Here is a 21,682-nt window from a genome sequence, read left to right as displayed (position 1 = left end):
AGTGAAAAGCATCTGCTCATTTTAACGTGCTCTATCAACGTACTTTTGACATCTGCCATATCAATAATTCTAGTGACTGTGTCATTCGAAAGCAGCAACAGGTCAGGCTGTTTAGCAGCTTTTTCTCCACACACAATACGTGTCAGCTCTTTTGCAAAGTGCTCACAAATAGCGTGGGGCTTACCTGCTTTAGCAATCCGCAAGCTTGCATTTTTCCCTGTTTCCGTTTCAGGAGTCCATCTCAGAAGTTAAAAAGTTTTTATTTCATGCGCATGGGAGCAAAACATAGATGCTCAGTGTATTTTTCTCAAATTAACATAGAACAGTCCTTAAATTTTTTTCTGCTATCATCACGCTTTCCTGTGCTCACAAGATTGCCACTGTTCCAAAACCATACACATTCTCCTACCTTCCTGAAGATAACTTTTTTTAAAATACAATTGGTCACTTACGTTCGTAGCTGCATTTCTATGCTTTCCTGTGCTTACAAGATTGGCATTGTTCCAAAATCACACACATTCTCCTACCTCCCTATTTGCTGGAGATAACTTTTTAAAATACAATTGGTCACTTACGGTCATAGCATGCATTCCTATACAAGTATTAGCACGTGCTGTATCGCAGTATGTAGGCTGCATATTTGACACAAAATAGTTTTATTAAAATACAAAAAATTAAAAACCATCCCAAGTTGTCAGTGCACACAACAAATGTCCAGGGTCATCTGACGTACCACCTGCGGGCACTGCGCGTACCACTGCTGGTCCACGTAACACAGTTTGAGAACCATAGTCTTAAACCACAGCTATTTGAATGTTTTTGAACTTTACATAAATGTTGTACCTTTATTGTGATATATTTCTTGATGGAGTCCAGTACAACCACATTCAGGCTAACCAACATATCCTACTTAGCAAGACAACAGTATCTTTGGGTCACTGCTCAGGACTCATAGACTCACAATTAAGCAGCGAATGAAGGTTTTGTGTAGACTAGCCTCAAGGTGAGTGTCAGTGAGTGTACTGGAAATGGACAGAATGATGTGCTAGTTGTTGTGTACGACATACCAATTGATGGAAAGGTCCAAGTCCAATGGTTTGGGCTAGAGTGGCTCTGTAGAACTCTAGTTTTAGTGACTGAATGTAAACTGACTGCAGAGTGCTACTTTGATAAAGTCTTAAGACCTCACTTGCTGCCCTCCCTGTCAGCTCATCCTGATGTGACATTCCAGCAGGTCCTCATGCTGCTTTTATAACATCAGCTATCTTGCAAGATGAAAATGTGACAGTTATGCTGAGTGCCCTGCCAAGCCAGACATGAGCCCCACTGAACATCTGCAGTTTGAGCTAGGAACACATATAGCGTTTAGGACTCAGAGACCAGTGAAAAGGGATATGCTTGTACAGGCTCTGTGAGAAGAATGAGACAAATCCCTCTAGACACCATATGTAACTTGATGCAAAGTATGCATTGCAGAGGTGCAGCTTCTATTGCTTCTGACAGGAGCCACACACACTAATCACCCTACGAGTGTCACAGTAAGATGACAAATGCTAATTAGCATAATTAATTTTCCTGTCATACCCCTTCAATAAAATGGCAGTGCAGCTGCTACAAAAACAGTAATTTTCCTAATACTTTTCTGAATTTGTTGTTGTTACAAGTTTCTTTTCACGTCTGAGTATAATTAAAATGCTGACGCAGTGAGTTAGTACACATCATGAAAATGTAATACTTTTCATTTGGCAGACTTCACCAGTCCTAGGCCTTGTGAACCCAGTGTCTGCTTATTTTGTTACAGCTGAGCTTTCAACAACCGTACTTATAAGTCTAACTTTATCATTTTCCATTCTTATAAAGATTCCAAGTTACTTGCATAGCAGCAAGGATATAAATATGCTTAGAATAATGTGTTTGGAAAGATTATAATAATCTAGCCTTGAACAGACCCTGGAACTGCTTAACTCCTTTGATTCGGATTCTAAGGAATGCTGCTGTGATAGGATTCTGATAAGCAGGATGTCCTAGCTCTCTAACACAAACCAGGCCACCATAAACTGGGCTCATTCTGACACCTACAGTGATGAAGTGCTCAATGCCTCGAAGTCTGCAACTCCAGGAGGGAAGCACATTTGAATATATACCCCAGCTAGAGGTCACCTGTCAAATTCACTGGTAGGCCAGTGATTCACCAATGATGAACATGCCACATGGGACTGCCACTAAACCTGATGATGTCATGACACAACTTAAAAGTATGCACAGCAGTCTGCTATGCTCTCTGAGACTCTGGCAATTTGATAGTGAACTCATCATGTGACTGTGACCGCCACCGTCCAAACCACCACTGAAACAAACATAGCAGAAAGTAACTGCCGTGTTAGAGACCATACAAAAACAGAACTGTGTGCAAGAATTCCTCTGCAACAACAAGTTTCACATCAAGCTCCCATTTGTAATTTCACGGGATTAACAAACATTAGGACTTTCGTAAACTTGTTTTAGATTGATAAACCAATACATATTTTTGGCACATTTTAATATTTCATTAAAACAGCATATTCTAGTCTTTGAATATATGTGTATATCACTTTTTTCTGGTTGATTTCTTGTAGCTAAAACACAGTCTCTGAACTTACTGTCCCAATTTCTAGTTGAATTGAGTTACACAAACAACTGAACTGCTACAGTTGGTAGGTTTGATGATAAACAGTTAAGAGCAAATAGTTAGTTGGACAACATATTAATTCAATTTAAAATTCAACTTAGCAGCTTCAGGGAACAAAAGCAGTAGACAAGGAGGTAACAAGAACCAGGATTGGGAATCCTTATGTTAGCTACAAAAACCAGACATGAAAATATGGCAAATTAAGCACCATTTTTTTTTTTTACCACAGCTGCTGTGTTCAGAAAAAAACAGTTGTGCTTTAAAAAAAAGATGTACAGAGGTACTGGTGAGAGAAGTATTATATGATTCACATTTAGACTGGGCAAAGAACTTTTACATTATGCATGGATCATTTGAAAACCATTGCAAAATGGATGAACCATTTACGAGCCCAGATGTAAAATTCTTTGAGAGATTGAATTGCAATAAATGGCAGAGCAACAATTATATATTATAGGCTAGAAAAGTCTGCCTGGTAGAGCAATTTCCAACCTTCTTATAGAGTTTATAAAAGACAGCCTGAAAAGCTCCACAGAAGAATCTCACATGTGCAGGGACGGTTCTTTTACTTAAGATCATTGCACCACAGATAAAATAATTTAATATTTATTTATTTTATTTAAAAATAATTTCCACATAACTGCCAGATTTACATGGGAGCAAAAATTCACTATTTTAAAATCAGACTACATAAGTCAACAAATACAGCAAACAGAAATTCAACTATAGGGAGAAAACTCCTGAGTCTGGCTGCATACATTATATGGCTTGAAATCCCATCTGATTAATCAGTCATCTGAATCAAAAAGGATTTCAAGTGTAAGATACAGGGTCCTTATGATTACAACAATTAGTGAGGCACTAACATTTTTTAAAACAATAATATAGCTATTATAATAGCATTATTCATTCCATTATTCAGTGTAGGTTGTTTTAGGTTGATTTTGTTGATAACCAAGAGTAGTCTATTTGGTAGAAGTGTACGGTAAAATCGGAAAATACGGGAAAAACCCAGTTCTTTAGTCACATGGTACATAACATTGTACGTTTGAGACCATACTGGTACGCTCAGTAATTTCCAGCAATTTCCGTCAGTGGTTTTATTTTTTGGATTTTAACAAAGATTTTCTACTATTTATATTCATAAAATCAAATTTGATTCAAAGAACAAAATGACTTCGATGGAAATGTTAACTTTAAAAGGGTGAGTAAAAAAAGTCATACTACAGGTACTTCCTGCATATCATTGGCTAGTAAGTTTAGGAATATGACGTGATTTTGGAAATCACGCGGAAATAATGGCAGCTGATTGGTTCAGAACGACCTTGACTTTCATTGATACAGACATTCCCAAAGGCCCATTTATGAAGCCCATTCCCAGGGCTGTTTTTCTAGTTTCGGATTCTACTGTAACTCTAATCGGGAAGGAAGTCTAGTCTTGATCATGTTTTTAATTCCATTAGACATGCTTTGTTTTTTGTTTTTTTTGCAAGTAAGATTGTCTTAAGCTGTTTAAGTCAATATAGAATGTCTTGTCTCAGCAAAGTTTTAAGCAAGTATTGAGGATTCTTTAAAGTTTTAGATGAAATAGCCAAGGGCAATCGAACATGCTAAACATGTTTCATAAGGTTGTGAATGTCAACTTGCAAGCACCTGTCATATTTGGAATTTTACATTATCTTGCTAAGCAAAATTAACCTCCAATACCTTGTGAAAAAAGATTTAATCATTTAATGATTGACAAAAATCTGCATGTTGTTAAATTGTTCTGTCACACTGTTCAGTGTTATTTCTAGTTCTTTGGTTCCAATTAAACAACAATTTTCATTACTTTATTTTGTATACAACCCAATATGCTTACAAATCATGAAATCAAATCAAATCAGAGAGTCTCCATACATAAACATGTAAAATAGTTTGCGGTATACCGTGGTACATGCATGTGTACCACTGTATACCACGGTACGTTTTCCAGAGGCAGCACCCAACCGTACTATTTGGGAAACCACTATGCTCCAATAAAAATGGACATTGTGGAAGAAATAATCAAAGTATTCCAGGAAAACAAAGTGCTGTCCACAAAGCTGACCAGGTGTGAGCCTGGTCAGTACCTGGATGGGAGACCTCCTGGGAAAAACTAAGGTTGCTGCTGGAAGAGGCGTTAGTGGGGCCAGTGGGGGGCGCTCACCCTGCGGTCCATGTGGGTCCTAATGCCCCAGTATAGTGACGGGGACACTATACTGTAAACAGGCGCCGTCCTTCGGATGAGACGTAAAACCAAGGTCCTGACTCTCTGTGGTCATTAAAAAATCCCAGGGCGCTTCTCGAAAAGAGTAGGGGTAACCCCGGTGTCCTGGCCAAATTTCCAATCGGCCCTTACTAATCATGGCCTCCTAATATTCCCCCTCTATGAATTGGCTACATTACTCTGCTCTCCTCCCCACTGATAGCTGATGTGTGGTGAGCGTTCTGGCGCACTATGGCTGCCGTCGCATCATCCAGGTGGATGCTGCACATTGGTGGTGGTGGAGGGGAGTTCCCATTACCTGTAAAGCGCTTTGAGTGGAGTGTCCAGAAAAGCGCTATATAAGTGTAAGCAATTATTATTATTATTAATTATTAAAGCTGGAAAGTGCAGAAGGATCTTGGAAAATAATAGGAGAACCTGTAACTTCCTAAAATTATCACAACTCCTGTTTAGGTGTTCTGTGGCAATACTTAAAATGACTGTTGGTCCTCTATATTAGTTTTTCAATCTAAACAAGTACGAATAAAGGCTCTGAAAATGGAAGGTTTGCAACTTTTAGGATTTTTACATTTTCCATTTGATCAACTGGCCTATATCCTGTAGTATTTCACTACACACTTAAAAAAATTATCTTTCAGAATTAGAAAGTGCAATATTCACTGTTTAACATAATGCATGAGTATGAACAAGGTACATCTTTTTAGATAAACATTTTCATTTCCTTACATCTATACGTTATCAGAAAGTCTCTTACTTCTGCTAAGGGTTGCAGCAGCCAGGATCCTATTCCACACCTAAGGTGTGGCTATACCCTTGATGAGATGCCAGTCCATCGCAGGGATGATAAAGAGACACCAATGAACATATCCACCTTGTGTTTGGAAGTTGTGAGGAAACTAAACATCAGGTAAAAATCAAGAGCAGTGAACTGGCAGCACTGACCACCACCCCAGCATCCCACCATACCTTTTACACCCATCTACAAATTAGCCTCCTTGTTGTAACCTAGGGAGCCTTCTATTTTTTGTTGTATGTCGGGATTTTTTTTTGTGTGGCTTAAATATAAACTTCAGAACTGGAAGGAAACTGGTCACTGTGAAGAGCTGAATTTTTTATGAAAATTCTGAACACTTTTCTGTCAAAATACTTAATTATTTTTAAGGTCCAGGGAAACACTGTTAGGCAAATTGCCATTTTCTTCCATTTCTTTCCTTTTTTCCAAAATTATCTCAGGCATCATTTAATAGTGAAGTTATCAGGGTATACATTTCAGTGCTTTAACATGAGCTGCAAAGTCTACACATTTGCTCCCAAAAGCCCCTGCTTGTTGTAGTACAACCCAAGTATCTTGTATATGATGGTGTGAGTTCATTGCATTTATACAGTTGCTAGACTGATAAACATTGCTGTGGTATATGAGCTTCAAGGAAATAGTGCATTAAAGCTTCTGGAAATAAAATAAATCACACTACAGCCCTCACTGACATAAATTACCCCCCAGTATTTGACAGTGAGAAAATTATGCACTGTACAGAGTTAGGAAATGTTAATATATGACCTCTGGCACAACCAATACACAATTCTCTAATCTAATATAATAATTCTAAGAAATAATCTATGTTATCAAAATAATGTAATAAGTAATAACTTGTTTATAGCCGAGGTGGAAAAATTTAAGCAACAGCGTTATTCAACCTAAATGACTAAAGCATGCATTGCATAAAAACCTATTTCAATCACAAATTTCCACAATAAAATGTACAAATGTTTAATACCAGAACCCACCTCCTTGCATGGTGTTAATCATCTAGTGAGAGGGAAATTAATTTACTGTATGGAAAATGTAATAGGATGTTTGTTCAATGACTGCATTATTCTCATGCACAGGCACCTAAAAAGGCAAGTGAACTCTGTTCCAGCTTATGATGCTCTGCTGAAATATTAAAAGATTGTCAAAGATTACATGGAAATGGAATAACAGGCTCCTACCTTCTTACAGGCAAAATGCACTTCTTTTGTATACAGTCACGGTTGTCCATAACAGCAATTACTGTGATTGAGTGCAAGTAGAAACTGCCACTCCAAAGGCTGTCTCCATAACCATTATTGAAACCAAGGTGAATATGGACTCCTCACAGAAATATTTAATTAATAATAATGATATATAATAATAACATTACTTTATTAACCCTTTACAATTTCTTGCATTAGGAATTATCTTTTAGCATACCCCAGCTTGCTCTCCATGAGACACACAGACACACAGCTAGGGAGAGAGCCTGGGGTCAGAGCGCAGGGTCTGCCATTGTACAGCGCCCCTGGAGCAGTTGGGGTTAAGGGCCTTGCTCAGGAGCCCAATGGAGTAGGATTCCTCTGCCGGCTGTGGGATTTGAACCGGCAACCTTCCAGCCACAGGCGCAGATCCTTAGCCACAGAGCCACCGCTCTGCCCCATATTTTAAGCAAAATATCATTAAGACTTATGCTATTACATGAAAAATCAAATTAGTCTGATAATCAAATCTGATAAATCTATGGGTTTGGATGTGTTTAAGTGTTTCTAAACTTCATATACCTATAAACCATAGATTACATATAGTCTAATACTGTATGCTTATAAATGCCCAACACCTGTATAAGGAAAAACTGTTGTACAGCACACTCATGGATATGTAACATATGCATGTCTGATGACCTGGAACATGGAGAAAACGCGCTGCAATCATTCTCTTTGATAGATGATTCACAAGTGTCTGGTACAATGAACAAGATGTCTAATTTCACCTCCTTGTCCCATGTATTTCAAATGAATACTGTCATGTGTGAGCACAAATTTCCCATTAAGACGTTCCAGCGATCCAAAACAATCTACGTCATGTTACAAAATTAAATTACCACCCCATAAAGGCTGCTAACTATTGGTAAGAGTTGCTGCAATCTAGAGCTTATCCAGGAAGCATAAGGCAGAAAGCAGGACAACAGCCCGGAAGGGACACCAACCCACCTCAGAAAATACATGCACTATTGCACACTCAGGGCCAATTAAGCTAGCTGGCAGGTCTAAGGGAGAAAAGAGAAAACCAAAGCAATCAGAACAATCCCATGCGAATGTGGGGAGGACATACAAAAAAAAACATAAAAGTTTCTCCAGTCAGGATTTGAATCCAGAACTCAGAGCTGTGAGGCAGCACAACCAACAACTACAGCATAATCCCCAAGAAATACAATAATTTTCAAAATAAATTCCGCATGTATCACATGATTTTGAAATATCTATGGAAATCTCCATAAAATTACAAGTTCCAAACATTCATATAAAGCTATAAATCAGTCATAACAGGTTTCAAATGAGCTGCTATAGACTTTTTTACAATAACTGCAGCGTTACCACCTAATAGACTGATATCAGATATCAGAGGCTAAGCAAAGCAAGGCTGGGGCCAGTCCGTTACTGGATATATATGGATCAACATAAAAGAAAGTTTACAAACAAAAGAAGACCATTCAGCCCATCTAGCTAATCAAACCTCATTCAGGTTGCTAAGACGTGTTCGTGGACCAGTAGGTGTCAGTCTCCCCTCTGACCTCGCATTTCCAAATGAATGCTCCTGGGACACTGTGCTGAATAAACTGCTTGTTTCAAAAAGATGTTAAAATGAGGTTCTACTAGGTCATTAAAGATCACAAGGCACTGTCAGAAACAGCAAAGGGGTTAACATTTCTGGTGTACTGTCTAAATTTTGCTCTTGGTTTGCAGTCTGAACTACCCAGCATTCCCCCTTTATTCAACTGCTGAAGCATATTTTTGCTTCTCCACCTGATGTGTAGTGGGGCTATGAGTCGCTCAAGTGGATGCTGCACTAAAGTTGATGTTTAAATATGCCCCTTCCTGAATGAGAAGGACAGTTTTACTGTGAATAATTTATTTAAACCAATGCCCCAAACACAAAAACAGTTAAGTCTTATATAAAAAACGAATGCAAAAATTTCAGCGGAGTACATGGTTTGGTAAAAAACTATTTCTGCTTTCTTTTATGTGATAACAGTAAATAAACATGATCATTTCTAAAGCTGTCACATACTGCAGACACCGAAGACAGATGGTGACAGGAGGTGAAAGCCACAAAAGTAGGAGTAAATAGCCTAGTGCTTTTGAATGTTCCCCACTCACTGCAGGTGAAACCAGACAACCTCATTACTCTGTGAGCTGTATGACATCCCAGACATCATCACCATCCAATATCAATGGCATTAGTAGAACAGCCTTTACAGTGCCTGTAAGAATCCAAAATCAAGAAGAATATTGCCTCTCTGACTTTCAAGGTAAAAATAAATGCTTCATTTGCATTAGAAAGAACATATGTGACGTGCTCACCCCAAATCAGTTTCTTTCAGGTCTCTGATACATGACGTTCAGTAATTAGCTCTAAAAGAAAGCATTACACACCAATCCACCTTACTTATGAAAATATGACATTAAGACAGGAAAATTAAATAAGAATAATTCCAATATAATATGTAATAAGCCTGATTTGGGGAGGGCAGGCCATTTATGATCAGACTAACTAACGAACGTCCATGCGGACAGAATAGACTGTTGGTAACATTAAGTACTAGTTTTACATTTCTATTGTAGGTTATAAAAAACTAAAGTATGCACTTACTCAGGAACCAATGAACTGTTATAGAAAGTAAAAAGGTGTGAACCCTTTGCTTCAACTCAGTTCTGTAATCTTTTTATTTAAATTGGTGAGTATTAACAGTTGCAAGGGAACGCCTCCAGTAGGTGCTTAAATAACCCTGAGGTATTATTACTATTGCAATGGCATCAACAATACTTGCTACCACTTTCATGAAGCTATTACTGGACCACAGTGCCCTACATACTTCATGTCAAATTTACAACTCTTCAATGGTTAAAAGAACACGACTCGTCTATCACCAACAGCGCTTCAGTTAAATGAACTGTATTGATCACTCCTCGCAACTGTGCTTTACCTGCAATTTGACCTTAGTTATGTTGTATCACACAGTTCCGAAAGCAGCAAATGACATCTATTTTACATTATTTGGGGTGAATGAAAACATCTAACAATGCAGCACAAGTCATTTTCCAGCTGTCTAAATGCTAAAAAATCGGACAATAAAACACTTTTGCTCTGCAAAGAATCAAAGATGCCGATAGCTACAGATCCGAGAACAATGCTCACCCAACTTCCTCACACTAGCATCTGTCTGCCAACATTTTTGCTGCATTAAACTATAATGGGGGAATAACGATGGAATCTGTATTTTTTCCTTGGTAAAGCTAACCCTTTTCTAGAGAAACACGTCTGCTAAAGTTCATTACAAAGGAAATCCAGTAGATGTTTCTCAAAGAAAAGGTAAGCTGTAAACCGGTGCAAACAATTATCCACTGGATCTGTTGCAAGACAAAATAAAATACCACCGCCTGCAACAGCAGCCAGTGTATTATTACACCAGCAGCAGCGTCAATGTCAGCCATGTTGCTCCACTATATTTACAAACCCCGCAGCAGAAGAGAGCCCAGCACAACGGCGCTGTCGAACAAAGGAAGGACTGTACTCTGACATGAAACACATTTCAAATGGAAACAAAACTAGCAAAACAACACTCTTTCCCCACAGAAACCCCCCGCACACACACCTCTCCATTCCCTCTCAGTGGCTGCCTTTGACCATCTCCGTGTTGTTTACAGTGTTTTGTGTCGCTTACCCGCTGTATTGTTCAGGTACATACAGCTTAATTTCGCCTGCCGTTCTCCTTGCCTCAGCCTCCGTTTGCAAGCAACCCCGAATCCACGGCCGAGCCCTCCCCTCCCCTTCTTTCTGCCAGATAGTGACCTAAGCACTTCAATTGGCAGGCGCGGTGAATTCACCCTTCCTGCTAAATAGTGAGAAATTCTCCCCCTACCTCGTATCCAGTCTGGAGCCAAGCAGCCTGCGCTTGCGCTCATACTTGAGATGACTGCGACAGGGATAGGAGCATCTTGTAAGCATGCGTCGGGGGCGCTGCTGCTTCAGTACGTGAATAGAAAAGCTGTGCGAATATTGTTTTAATTGACAGTGATTTTCTTTCTGTGCACACTAAGATTATGAATGGGTAGGCACAAAGTTCCTTGCTGTTTTGCAGTATAAATGTTAATTAAAATGTTTACAAACGTTGTCAGACTGAACGTACATCAAAAGAAAGGCCTGAGCAATATCACACAATTTAAATAACTGTCAAAGCAAGGGAGTGTTGAAGCTGCAAAAGTGAGAAGATAGAACATTGTTGTTATTACAAATGTAATATACAACTTACATTATATACAACAACAAATAGTAACAATACATAATTTATTTCCTGCTGTGTTTACAGCACCACTTTTGTAGTTGTTGTACTCTTCATTATCACAGGATGTCGTCTTTGAAGTCTTTCACCTTGTAGCAGGCTTTTTCCAGTTTTCCCTGTTGGGCCTTTCTCTGGGTTGTGCAGCAGTGAAAGTAAGAAATAATAAAGCACATTTTTACTTTTCCGTAAACAAAAGGGTGAACCATTAAAATGAGCAAAGGTGGTGAGGTGGGACAGGGGCCAGAAACAGTAGGATGTATAAAGATGTTAGTTACTGGACTCAATTTGAGATCATTCACTATATGAATCATGAAACCTGCATAGAAATATAATTAATTCAGTGTCCATCAATATATATGAATATCAATATTCAAATAAAGAGGGCAATAAAAATACATTGCTATAGCAACTAAACAATTAGCAATCCTAAAATCTTAAGAAAACAGTTTCAACAGTTGTGAGGTCAGGATAACAAAGGCAACAAATAAAAAAAGGAAACTATTTTTCTCACAGCAAATATTTCCAAGTCATAGAGCAATGCAGTAATATGATCAACATAAATTTCAAGAAAAATGACAAACAAAATCACTATTATGATTAAGTGTTCAATAGTTTTGCTACAACTACAACCATTAAAGCAGGGCCAGATTTTGGTTTTCGTAGGCACTAGGAACTTTCACTCTGAAATGTGCTAGAGGGGTATCCGCCAATTGAATTACCTCGATTGACATGATGCACTTTCATCTATTGTAATGACCAGGGTAATTATTATTATTATTAATAATAATTGCTTACACTTATATAGCATTTTTTCTGGACACTCCACTCAAAGTGCTTTACAGGACACCCCTCCACCACCACCAATGTGCAGCATCCATCTGGATGATCCGGCGGCAGCCATAGCAGCTATAAAGGAGGAGGAGAGCAGAGTAATGAAGCCAATTTATAGATGGGGATTATTAAGAGGCCATGATTGGTAGGGGCCAGTGGGAAATTTGGCCAGGACGCCGGGGTTACACCCCTACTCTTTTTGAGAAACGCCCTGGGATTTTTAATGACCACAGAGACTCAGGACCTTGGTTTTATATCTAATCCAAATGACAGTACCTTTTATAGTATATTGTCCCCATCACTATAATTGGGCATTAGGATCCTCTCAGACCGCAGGGCGAGTGCTCCTAGCTGGCCCCACTAACACCTCTTCCAGCAGCAACCCAAGTTTTTCCCAGGAGGTCTCCATCCAGGTACTGACCAGGCTCACACCTGCTTTGCTTCAGGTGGGTTGCCAGTTGAGAGCTGCAGGGTGATGTGGCTGCTTAGCATTTCAAGGGTATTGATATAGAGTATTCATACAGAATGAAGCTTGCATACCCCTGATGCAGACAACAACATGTTTACGATTTACCTCCACCGTTCGAACTTTGACTGACAAAAATTGAAACTCCTCAAAAGGGTTACAGACACACACAAGGTAAGGATTAAGGAGGGGTACTTCAGTTTATGGTGGGTTACAAGGACAAAGCAGCAAACACTGACAACTATTTAAAATGGCTCCTCATAAACTCTCTATGCCAGTGGTTCTCAAACTTTTTGGACCAAGTACCACCCCTAATCCAACCAAAGCATCCAAGTACCACCTAAAAGTCACTATCTCATAGGAACCCCAGAAATTATGTGCACACACACTCACACATACATATAATAAATATTATAATAATAAACTTTGTTTGATATATTAAAATGTGGCTTCTCAAAGTGTTTTACAGAAAAAAAAACAACACATAAAAATAAAAAAGCACCATTTCAGTGAGAGGGGTGAGCTTGTTTAGTCGAGCAAAGCAGATGTGAATTATTTTTCGAACCTTGATACAATTCACAACAGTCTAACAGATTTTAAACCGTCAGGCATTTTCTTGACGGCAAAGGTCTCGCGGTGGATGTTGCAATGAAACCATTAATTTCTGGAGCAACCTCTCTAATTCGTGCAACTACACCCCTGTGTCGGCTTGTCATTGCTCTACCACCATCTGTACAAACTCCGACACATTTTATCCAGTCGATGCCATTCTCTCCGATAAATTCATTCAGAAGCTGAAATACGTGCTCTCCTGTAGTTCCTATTGGTAGCGGCTTACAGAACAGAAAGTCCTCACGGGACGTACCCTCAAACTCGTATCTAACGTAAGCGAGCAAATTGGCCAAATCGACTACAGACTCATCTAATTGCAGTGAAAAACATCTGCTCATCTTAACGCGCGCTGTCAACGTACTTTTGATATAATCATTCCTAATTCTATGAATGACTGTGTTTTTCGGGAGGGGGGCGGGCAGCAGGTCGAGCTGTTCAGCAGCTTTTTCTCCACACATAATATTGTGGGGCTTACCTGCTTTAGCAATCCGCAAGCTTGCATTTTTCCACATTTCCGTTTTTATTTCAGTGTTTATTTTAAGTATTTTTTTCATGTGCGTGGGAGAGAAACACAGAGACGCTCGGTGTATTTTTCTCAAATTAACTTAGAACAGTTCTTAAATATTTTACTGTTATTTTTCACGCTTTCCTGTGCTCACAAGATTACCAGTGTTCGTTGCACGCATTTCTATGCATTCCTGTGTTTGCAACGTTGGCATTGTTCCAAAATCACGCACATTCTCCTTTCTCCCTATTTGCTGGAGATACAGTAGCTTTTTTTAAATACAATTGGTCACTTGCGTCTGTAGCACGCATTCCTATAGAGTGGTATAGAATTACAGAGTATCTATTGTGTCCACTGAAGTATTAGCGCGCACTGTATTGTAGTACGTAGGCTGCGTATTCGACACGTATAAAAATACAAAATATGAAAACCCGTCCCGATTTTTTCAGCGCACACAACACAGTTCGAGGGTCATTTGGCGTACAACCTGGCGGCACGCCACGTACCACTGCCGGTACGCGTACCACAGTTTGAGAACCACTGCTCTACGCTATTGTAACGCTTACGGCCGACAGGTACTGTGTAAGAGCCGGCGTACCAGAGCAGGTGATGTCACCGCCCTTCCCTGTGATAGCAGGACTACAGCTACTGGGCTGTAAAGAGATCTCTCTTTAGCTCACGGGGCTGGGTCGCTGCAGAGAGACGCAGGAGTCCCGGGTTCGAGCCCCGGACGGTGCGGGGCCGACCTAATGCGGCAAGGGCGCCCGCCTGAGCCCCCGTTGCATTACACTATTAAGACTGCCAGGTCAATCTCCGGTCGACACACTGACATCAAGTCCAGCCCCATGGTCTCTGCCCCCAGCCTGCCTTGTGGGCGCATAGCTAAGGGGAGACGCAGCCATTAAAGCAACCAGTACTGGCGCTACACTATTCTAATAATAAACCACGTGATGGAGTGAGTCAAGCGAACATCACTTCGATACTTTAGTTTCTAGAACAGCCACTAGATAGCGAATGATTATTGATTTGGAGCACCTAGAGTCGATCACAAGCATGTTGTTTCAGCTTGGTTTTTGTTAGTCACTAGTGTTTCCTTCCTTCATAGGCCCGAAAAACTTCGTAGGCCCTAGGCACTGTAGGCACAGGGCCTATGGGAAATCATTCATTGCATTAAAGTGGTAATCCATTAAAGTCCTCTGATGTCACTGAGCTACAGAAATAAGAAACAGAAATGTGTTTTTTTCCTTCTTTTGTGTCAATTCTTCTCTCTTTATAAGGTCTTTCAGCTGTCATAAAAATCAGCACAGTAGGCGGCAAACATCGCAGTTTGAGTGACACACTGTTTGCCTTGACATTGATCAAATTACTACACAGTTAGAGGTGATGCATAAGGTGCTAGGGGTGCTGAAAGGGCAGGGACTAGGCCTAAAAAACCCAAAGACAAAGGAAAGACAATACATCACAATATTTAGTGATTTGCATACAGACATCATCTGCATGTAGCCCCTGTTTGTTTATGTCAGCCTTCCTCATGTGATTACCAGGACAGTCCCACCCTCGTTTGAGTTCTAAGAACATAAAAAAGGTTACATATGAGAGGAGGCCTTTCAGCCCATCTAGACCATTTGGTGCAGGGTGGGGGGATTTAGCACCTTCAAATTTGCTGGGTTGCGTAGTTTTATATTTGGTGCAATTTGTCATTTTTGGTACTCTGTCCTTTACTTTTAGACCATGGCTGTCTTCCCTTTCTTCAGAGATGTGATACATGCAGTGTCACAAACATACAGTACCAGCATGTCTTTCCCAACCACTTAGTCCCGATTTCCAGTAAGAAATCTATAATATCTGAGGGTGCTTATCCCAATTTTAAGTCAAAAGATTTTCCACACCAGTCAATGTTGCCCCGGATTACACCTAACAATGTTAGTTGTACTCCTTCTGCATAGTCCTTTCACAGTCTCTATTAATAAGAAACACATCTGGAATACATTCATGAAGATAACAGCAAGTTCTCTTCATACCTCATAAGGAACACAACTTTTTTAAACATGTATCTGCAAGATAGTTGCCTTGACAACTGTAGGTTATTTTTGGACAGACACCTGTGTATTTTTGCAGCATACTGTACCTGTATTTACCTCTATTTTGAGTAAACCTAGTGATTATGATGCACTTCACTTTAGATTCATATATTTTTATATACTATTTCTTATGGTATACTGTGTGTGCTTAACATAGTGCGAAAAATATTTGTATTAGTGTTATTTTTATTTTAAGGAAATATATACTATCAGTAGTGTCTTATATATGAGACATTCCTCCTTCTCTCTCTCTTTAGAGCATCTGGGATCTAGATGAGTACAGATGTAAAGAAACTTAAACTTTATGCAAGGTCACTAGACACATTAGAATGTTCTAGGAACTCCCAAAAATAAACAATAGCTACCATGTGGTAGACTTTATAAAGAGACAGAAAGTGAGTATATGTGTACAAATCTGAAGAGTAAGTGAATAAGTGAAGTACAGCTGACCATCTACTTTTAATCACCGTATTTCTCTTGCATGAGCCAAGATTCTCCAAGTATCTGAACTGAAGGGAGTTATATTTTTTACTATTATTGCAAGTATTTGAGTTTTCTTTTTTTAAATTTAACAGGCAGAGTTTGTGTCTCTTTATTGAGAAATGTTTTTGTTTTGAACAAAAGGGTGTATGAGGATGATCTGTGTAGATTTGTGTAGTCTATGCAGAGCTGTTTACTATTATAGTTTTATGTGAAGGTCTGAGTGTATTAGAGTGATCATGTTTAGCATCTAGTGCAGGAAGCTAAAAGGTACAGGGATTTAGGTTCTGAGAACAAATTGCTGTTGTAAATAATATTATATATTATTAAGTTTGTTTTTGTCTTTGGTTTCCTTTGTTAGTCTTAATCCTGTTGTGTTTTGAGACCATGAATTGATTAACTACACCTAACAGTGCTTCTTTAAGAATGGGCATTCTTTGGAATGTTTGCTCAGGCAGATTGTACCCTTATCCAGAGCTGTCCCTTATCTTATCACCTGAGGCACTCACAATAGCCATCAGTAAAGTCCAGTCAGCTTTACATAATAATAATAATAATAATAATAATAATAATAATAATAATAATAATAATAATAATTGCTTACACTTATATAGAGTTTTTCTGGACACTATACTCAAAGTGCTTTACAAGTAATGGGTACTCCCCTCCACCCCCACTTACATTTAACAAAGGCCAGACAATTCATGTACAGGTCATGAAGTCAATATTTTTGGGGAAAGTAAAGTAACAAAATGAATCCCACTACAGTATACTGTAGATATTACACACAGAACAAATGGAGGAAGATACAACACCATGAGTGGCCTCCTCTTTGTACAGGTCAGACCACAGAACATGTGCAGGTAATTTGAATACTAAAAAGACCAATTTTAGGATTTTGGTAAGGAATAATTCTCTAATGATAGCAGAAACATAAATTTCCATCTTGTTCCTCTTTGACCCAGCAGGCTAAAAAACTACTTGCTAGTATTATGTCCTGTTTGTCATAGGCAAAAAGATTTCCATTTGTTTAGCATCTTTCTAGGTAGCAATGAAGACCTGAATAGGATCTTTAATTATATAAGAGACAGGTTCCCTTTTCTTCCACTATGACCTCATTTTGGAAACAACTGGGAAATAATAGCTATGCAGAGCAGAAGAGATAATCAGGGGTCAGTATGAGACAGGAAAGCAATTAAGATTATATTAGAAATGGTATTGATCCAAATATTTCAGGTGGATAGCTGCGTCAGCATGTGTAGGCTGCAAAGGAACAAGTAACAGGTTTATTCCAGGCTTAAAAGAGAAAAAAGAAAACACATTGTTTCGGCCATGGAGCCTTCTTCAGGTGTTAGAAAGACAGGGCAGTAAGCAAAGGTAATGCTGCAGGAAAACAAAAGCTGAGAGAAAGGAGGAGTGAGGGGCGGGAGCAGAGGACAGACAGAGTGACCAACCAGGTAGTTATCACGATTGCTACTCCTCCTCTTAGGGCGTTCCAGACCTTCCTTGTTCTCCCCCAATACCCGCACCTATTCCTTAGTTCAGTTCCCCCTTAAAAGCTAGAAGCAGACATCATTCGAGGCTCTACATTGAATTCCGTTTCGTGAGAGCCCCGGTCCTGCTGCGTTTGGCTCCGTTATGGTTTTATCTTTCTTTTCCTGATCCCCCCTGCCGGTCCTGATCCGGTTCCTGGTTTTTAATCCCCTGGATAGATTGCCTGGCCTTGGATTTATCCTTCTGTTTTGGTTTCCCCTTTGGACTTTGTCATGGATTGTTCACCCCAGACTGACTTCCCCTGGATCACCAGCACTGCATGGACACGACCCCCTGTCTCCATACCCATGTCCTACATGACTTTTTCCTAGTGTTTCGTCACTATTCCGGATTGTGTCGTCTGCATAGGGCCCGGAAAGAACTGTTCCTGACAGTAGTGTGAAGTCAGGATTTAGAAAGAAATTAGTCTGTCGATTGAGAGAAGGGGGAAGGTGTGATCCTTGATGCAGGATAATTTTAGTTTCTGTAGTCTTTCTGATGTAGGAGTTAGCAAAACCATCTTTGAGAACACAGACGGAGAGATTAGTGTGATCATGGCCGTTAGAGGTGAAATGAGAAACAATAGGCTTGGGGAAATCTTTAATCTTCACAGACCTAACATGTTCTCTGAAGCGTCTCCAAGTCTCCTTCCTGTTTCCCCAAAGTAGATGGCTGGGCATTTACTGCAAGAGATACAGTAAATAAGGTTGCTGGATGTCATCTGAGTGATCTGAAATTTTCCTGAGGGGCATTAAATGAGTGTGCTGTTAGATATACACTTGCAGGTGATACAGCGAGCCCTGTCGCAAGGGAAAGTGCCTGGTGTGGATGGTTGCTGAGGGCAGTCAAGGGAGCAGTGAGCAAGAAGGTTATACAGATTAGGTGGTCGGCGATATGAGATGATGGGGTGGTCAGAAAACAGGGCCCCAGTGGAGGGATCATCCTGTAGAATGGAAAGTTGTCATTAATAGTCCTGGGGATAGAAAGTGTGGGGTGGTAGGGAAGCACCCCAACACACTTTTGTATTGTATTATTGTGACTTTTCCTTCTTACCTTTCCCTTTCACAGAATGAGCAATCCATCCTCAACAAAGACCTCAGTTTTGTACGTTCCCAGGAAGCTGGACATCCCCCAGACCAATGTCGACCTTAACCGCTTTTACCGCAGGATCCGGCTCAGAGCACATTTTGCTGTCAATTCCTCCTCACAGACAGCTGACAACAATCTGGTTATTAACAATATTAATTCTAAACAGAGCTGTTGGACTCCCCGCTCCGGCCGTTTTCCACCAGTCTATTATTTCATTAACTAATGCACCAATCTCTATACCCAGTTTAACATAGGTCTAACCTCACCCTGTCACGAATCATACTCCCGTGTGCACCTCCCAGCGTACAAACCTGCACCGCTATTAGCAATTAGCACGTCACTCCCCGCTTTCACATATAAACCCCTCCACTCCGTTCACTCATTGCTCACTGTTGAGATTGCCTTAAACCTTCTCTTGTGCGTGTTTTCTTCAAACTGACCTCTGGATTTCGACCCTGATTATTCTTCGGCAACGGCTTCAGGTCTCTCTCTTCCACGGATTTAGGATTTGGACACCTACTGGCTTGACTACTAATTACCGACCTTGCTTCGTTCCCGGCTACCTTCATCACTCTCTCTTACGGACTATGGATTTGGAAACCTATCAACCGGACGGACACCTGTAACCCGACCCTGGCTAACTACCCGACCTCGCATTTCTCTCTCTCGCCCTTTTGGATTCCTGACATCTACCATCACAGCACCGCATCGGGTCTGATCTCTTCTATCACTAGTAGCTACGGATTAGCTTGTGACAACCCAAGGAGAAATTCAGGCGCTCCAGTCTCTCCGCAACGGGGATGATATCATCATCAAACCATCGGACAAAGGGGGCCTTGCTGTGGGGTGGGTTAAGGACCTATATATTTTTTAAGCCTCTAGACAACTAGCTGACACTTCTGCCTACCCCCCTCTCCAACAGGACCCTACCACTGACTACCAAAAGGAAGTGGTATCATCAATCTCCCTTCTTATCCGCAGTAAGGAGCTCCCCCAGGAGGCGAACCGGTTCATCATTGAACATCCAGGTATCTCAATTTTACCTCCTCCCCAAAATCCACAAACCGAACACCCCTGGGCTCCCCATCGTATCAGCATGCAACTATTCAGCTACTTACAGCCTAATGAGACCGCTGGTTGCCTCATACCTCATACCCTCATACCTCAAGGACACCAACCATGCGCTCCAACTTTTTAATAATTTCCAATTTCAGGGCCCCAAATGCTATATCTTTACCATGGACATCACATCTCTTTACACCATCATTCTCCATAATGACTGCATTACAGCCCTCAAGCACATGCTGGACAAATGCACAGTGCTTGATCCACCCACCCACACCCTGTTACGCCTTGCAGAATTGGTTCTCACACTGAATGCATTCTCATTCAATAACCTTTTTACCAACAGGTTAATGGAGTTGCCATGGGCATCAGAATGGGATACAGCTATGCCAATATTTTTGCCGGCTGGGTAGAAGCACGCTTCTTCGCTTCCTACACTGGCTTTGTCCTTGACCTCTACAAGTGATACATTGATGACTGTGTCGGTGCCGCCACATGCTCTAACAACCAGCTTGAGCACTTTCTGCATCACTTCACCAACTTCCACAAGGACATCTTCCACCCATTCCTCAAATATACAGTTAACATGTCTTCCACTACTCTTCCATTTCTAGACATCAGCTTCTCCATTAACTGTCCCCGACTCTCTACTATGGTCTATTACAAACCAACTGATTCACACGACTATTTCCAATATTGCTCATTTCACTCCAAACACACTAAAAACTCTATTCCTTTTTCACACTTCCTTTGGCTACGACGATTCTGCAGCGACGACACCACTTTCCAGAACCGAGCCCTCAAAATGTACTCTTTTTTCATCAACAGAGGATACCCTAGCAGTATTATTGACATGGCCCTTACCGGAGCCAAAAACACTCCTCGGACAATCAACTCAATCAGGAACTTCCGCCGTAACAACTGCATTCCTTTGGTGCTTCCCTATCACCGCAACACATTTCCTATCCCCAAGACTACTAACAACAGTTTTTCCATCCTACAGGATGATCCCTCCATTGTGGCCCTCTTTTCTGACCACCCCATCATCTCATATTGCCCACTCCCTAATCTTAACCTTCTTGTTCACAGATCCCTTGACTGCCCTCAGCAACCATCCACGCCAGGCACTTTCCCTTGTGACAGGGCTCGCTGTATCACCTGCAAGTACATATCTAACACCACACTCATTCAATGCCCCTCAGGAAAATTCTGGATCACTCAAATGACATCTTGTACCTCCAGCAACCTTATTTACTGTATCTCTTGCAGTAAATGCCCAGCCATCTACATTGGGGAAACAGGAAGGAGACTCTGATACCACTTCAGAGAACATGTTAGGGCTGTGAAGATTAAAGATTTCTCCAAGCCTATTGTTTCTCATTTCACCTCTGACAGCCATGATCACATTAATCTCTCTGTATGTGTTCTCAAAGATGGTTTTTCTAACAGAAAGACTACAGAAACTAAAATTATCCTGCATCTAGGATCACACCTTCCCCATTATCTCAATCGACAGACTAATTTTCTTCTAAATTCTCTCTATTCATTATAGGTTTCATTTCACACCTCTCTTCACCTATCCTGACTTCACACTACCTGCTTGGCCACTCTGTCTGTCCTCTGCTCCCACCCCCCGCTCCTCCTCTCTCCCAACTTTTGTCCTCCCGCTACATTACCTTTGCTTACTGCCCTGTCTTTGTCACACCTGAAGAAGGCTCCATGGCCAAAATGTTGTGTTTTCTTTCTTCTCT

At 40.5% G+C, this 21,682-nt stretch overlaps 1 protein-coding gene across 3 annotated transcripts in view; it reads right to left on the bottom strand.

The window, feature by feature from the left end:
* The window catches only part of LOC102694462 (spindlin-Z), a 57,013-nt gene extending 46,247 nt beyond the window's left edge, over positions 1 to 10,766 (bottom strand). The window contains exon 1 of one of the 3 annotated variants that reach the window (XM_069187125.1): positions 10,583 to 10,766. The gene's annotated coding sequence lies outside the window, so the exon portion shown is untranslated. The remainder of the gene's footprint in view (positions 1 to 10,582) is intronic. The other 2 variants (XM_006627006.3, XM_069187126.1) reach the window with 2 other exon arrangements.
* Between the last annotated feature and the right edge of the window lie 10,916 nt (positions 10,767 to 21,682).

Source organism: Lepisosteus oculatus, chromosome 3 (assembly GCF_040954835.1).
Source record: "Lepisosteus oculatus isolate fLepOcu1 chromosome 3, fLepOcu1.hap2, whole genome shotgun sequence".
NCBI lineage: Eukaryota > Metazoa > Chordata > Actinopteri > Semionotiformes > Lepisosteidae > Lepisosteus > Lepisosteus oculatus.
The sequence above is the reverse complement of the archived record's forward strand: the minus strand, read 5'-3'. Positions and strand labels throughout refer to the sequence as shown.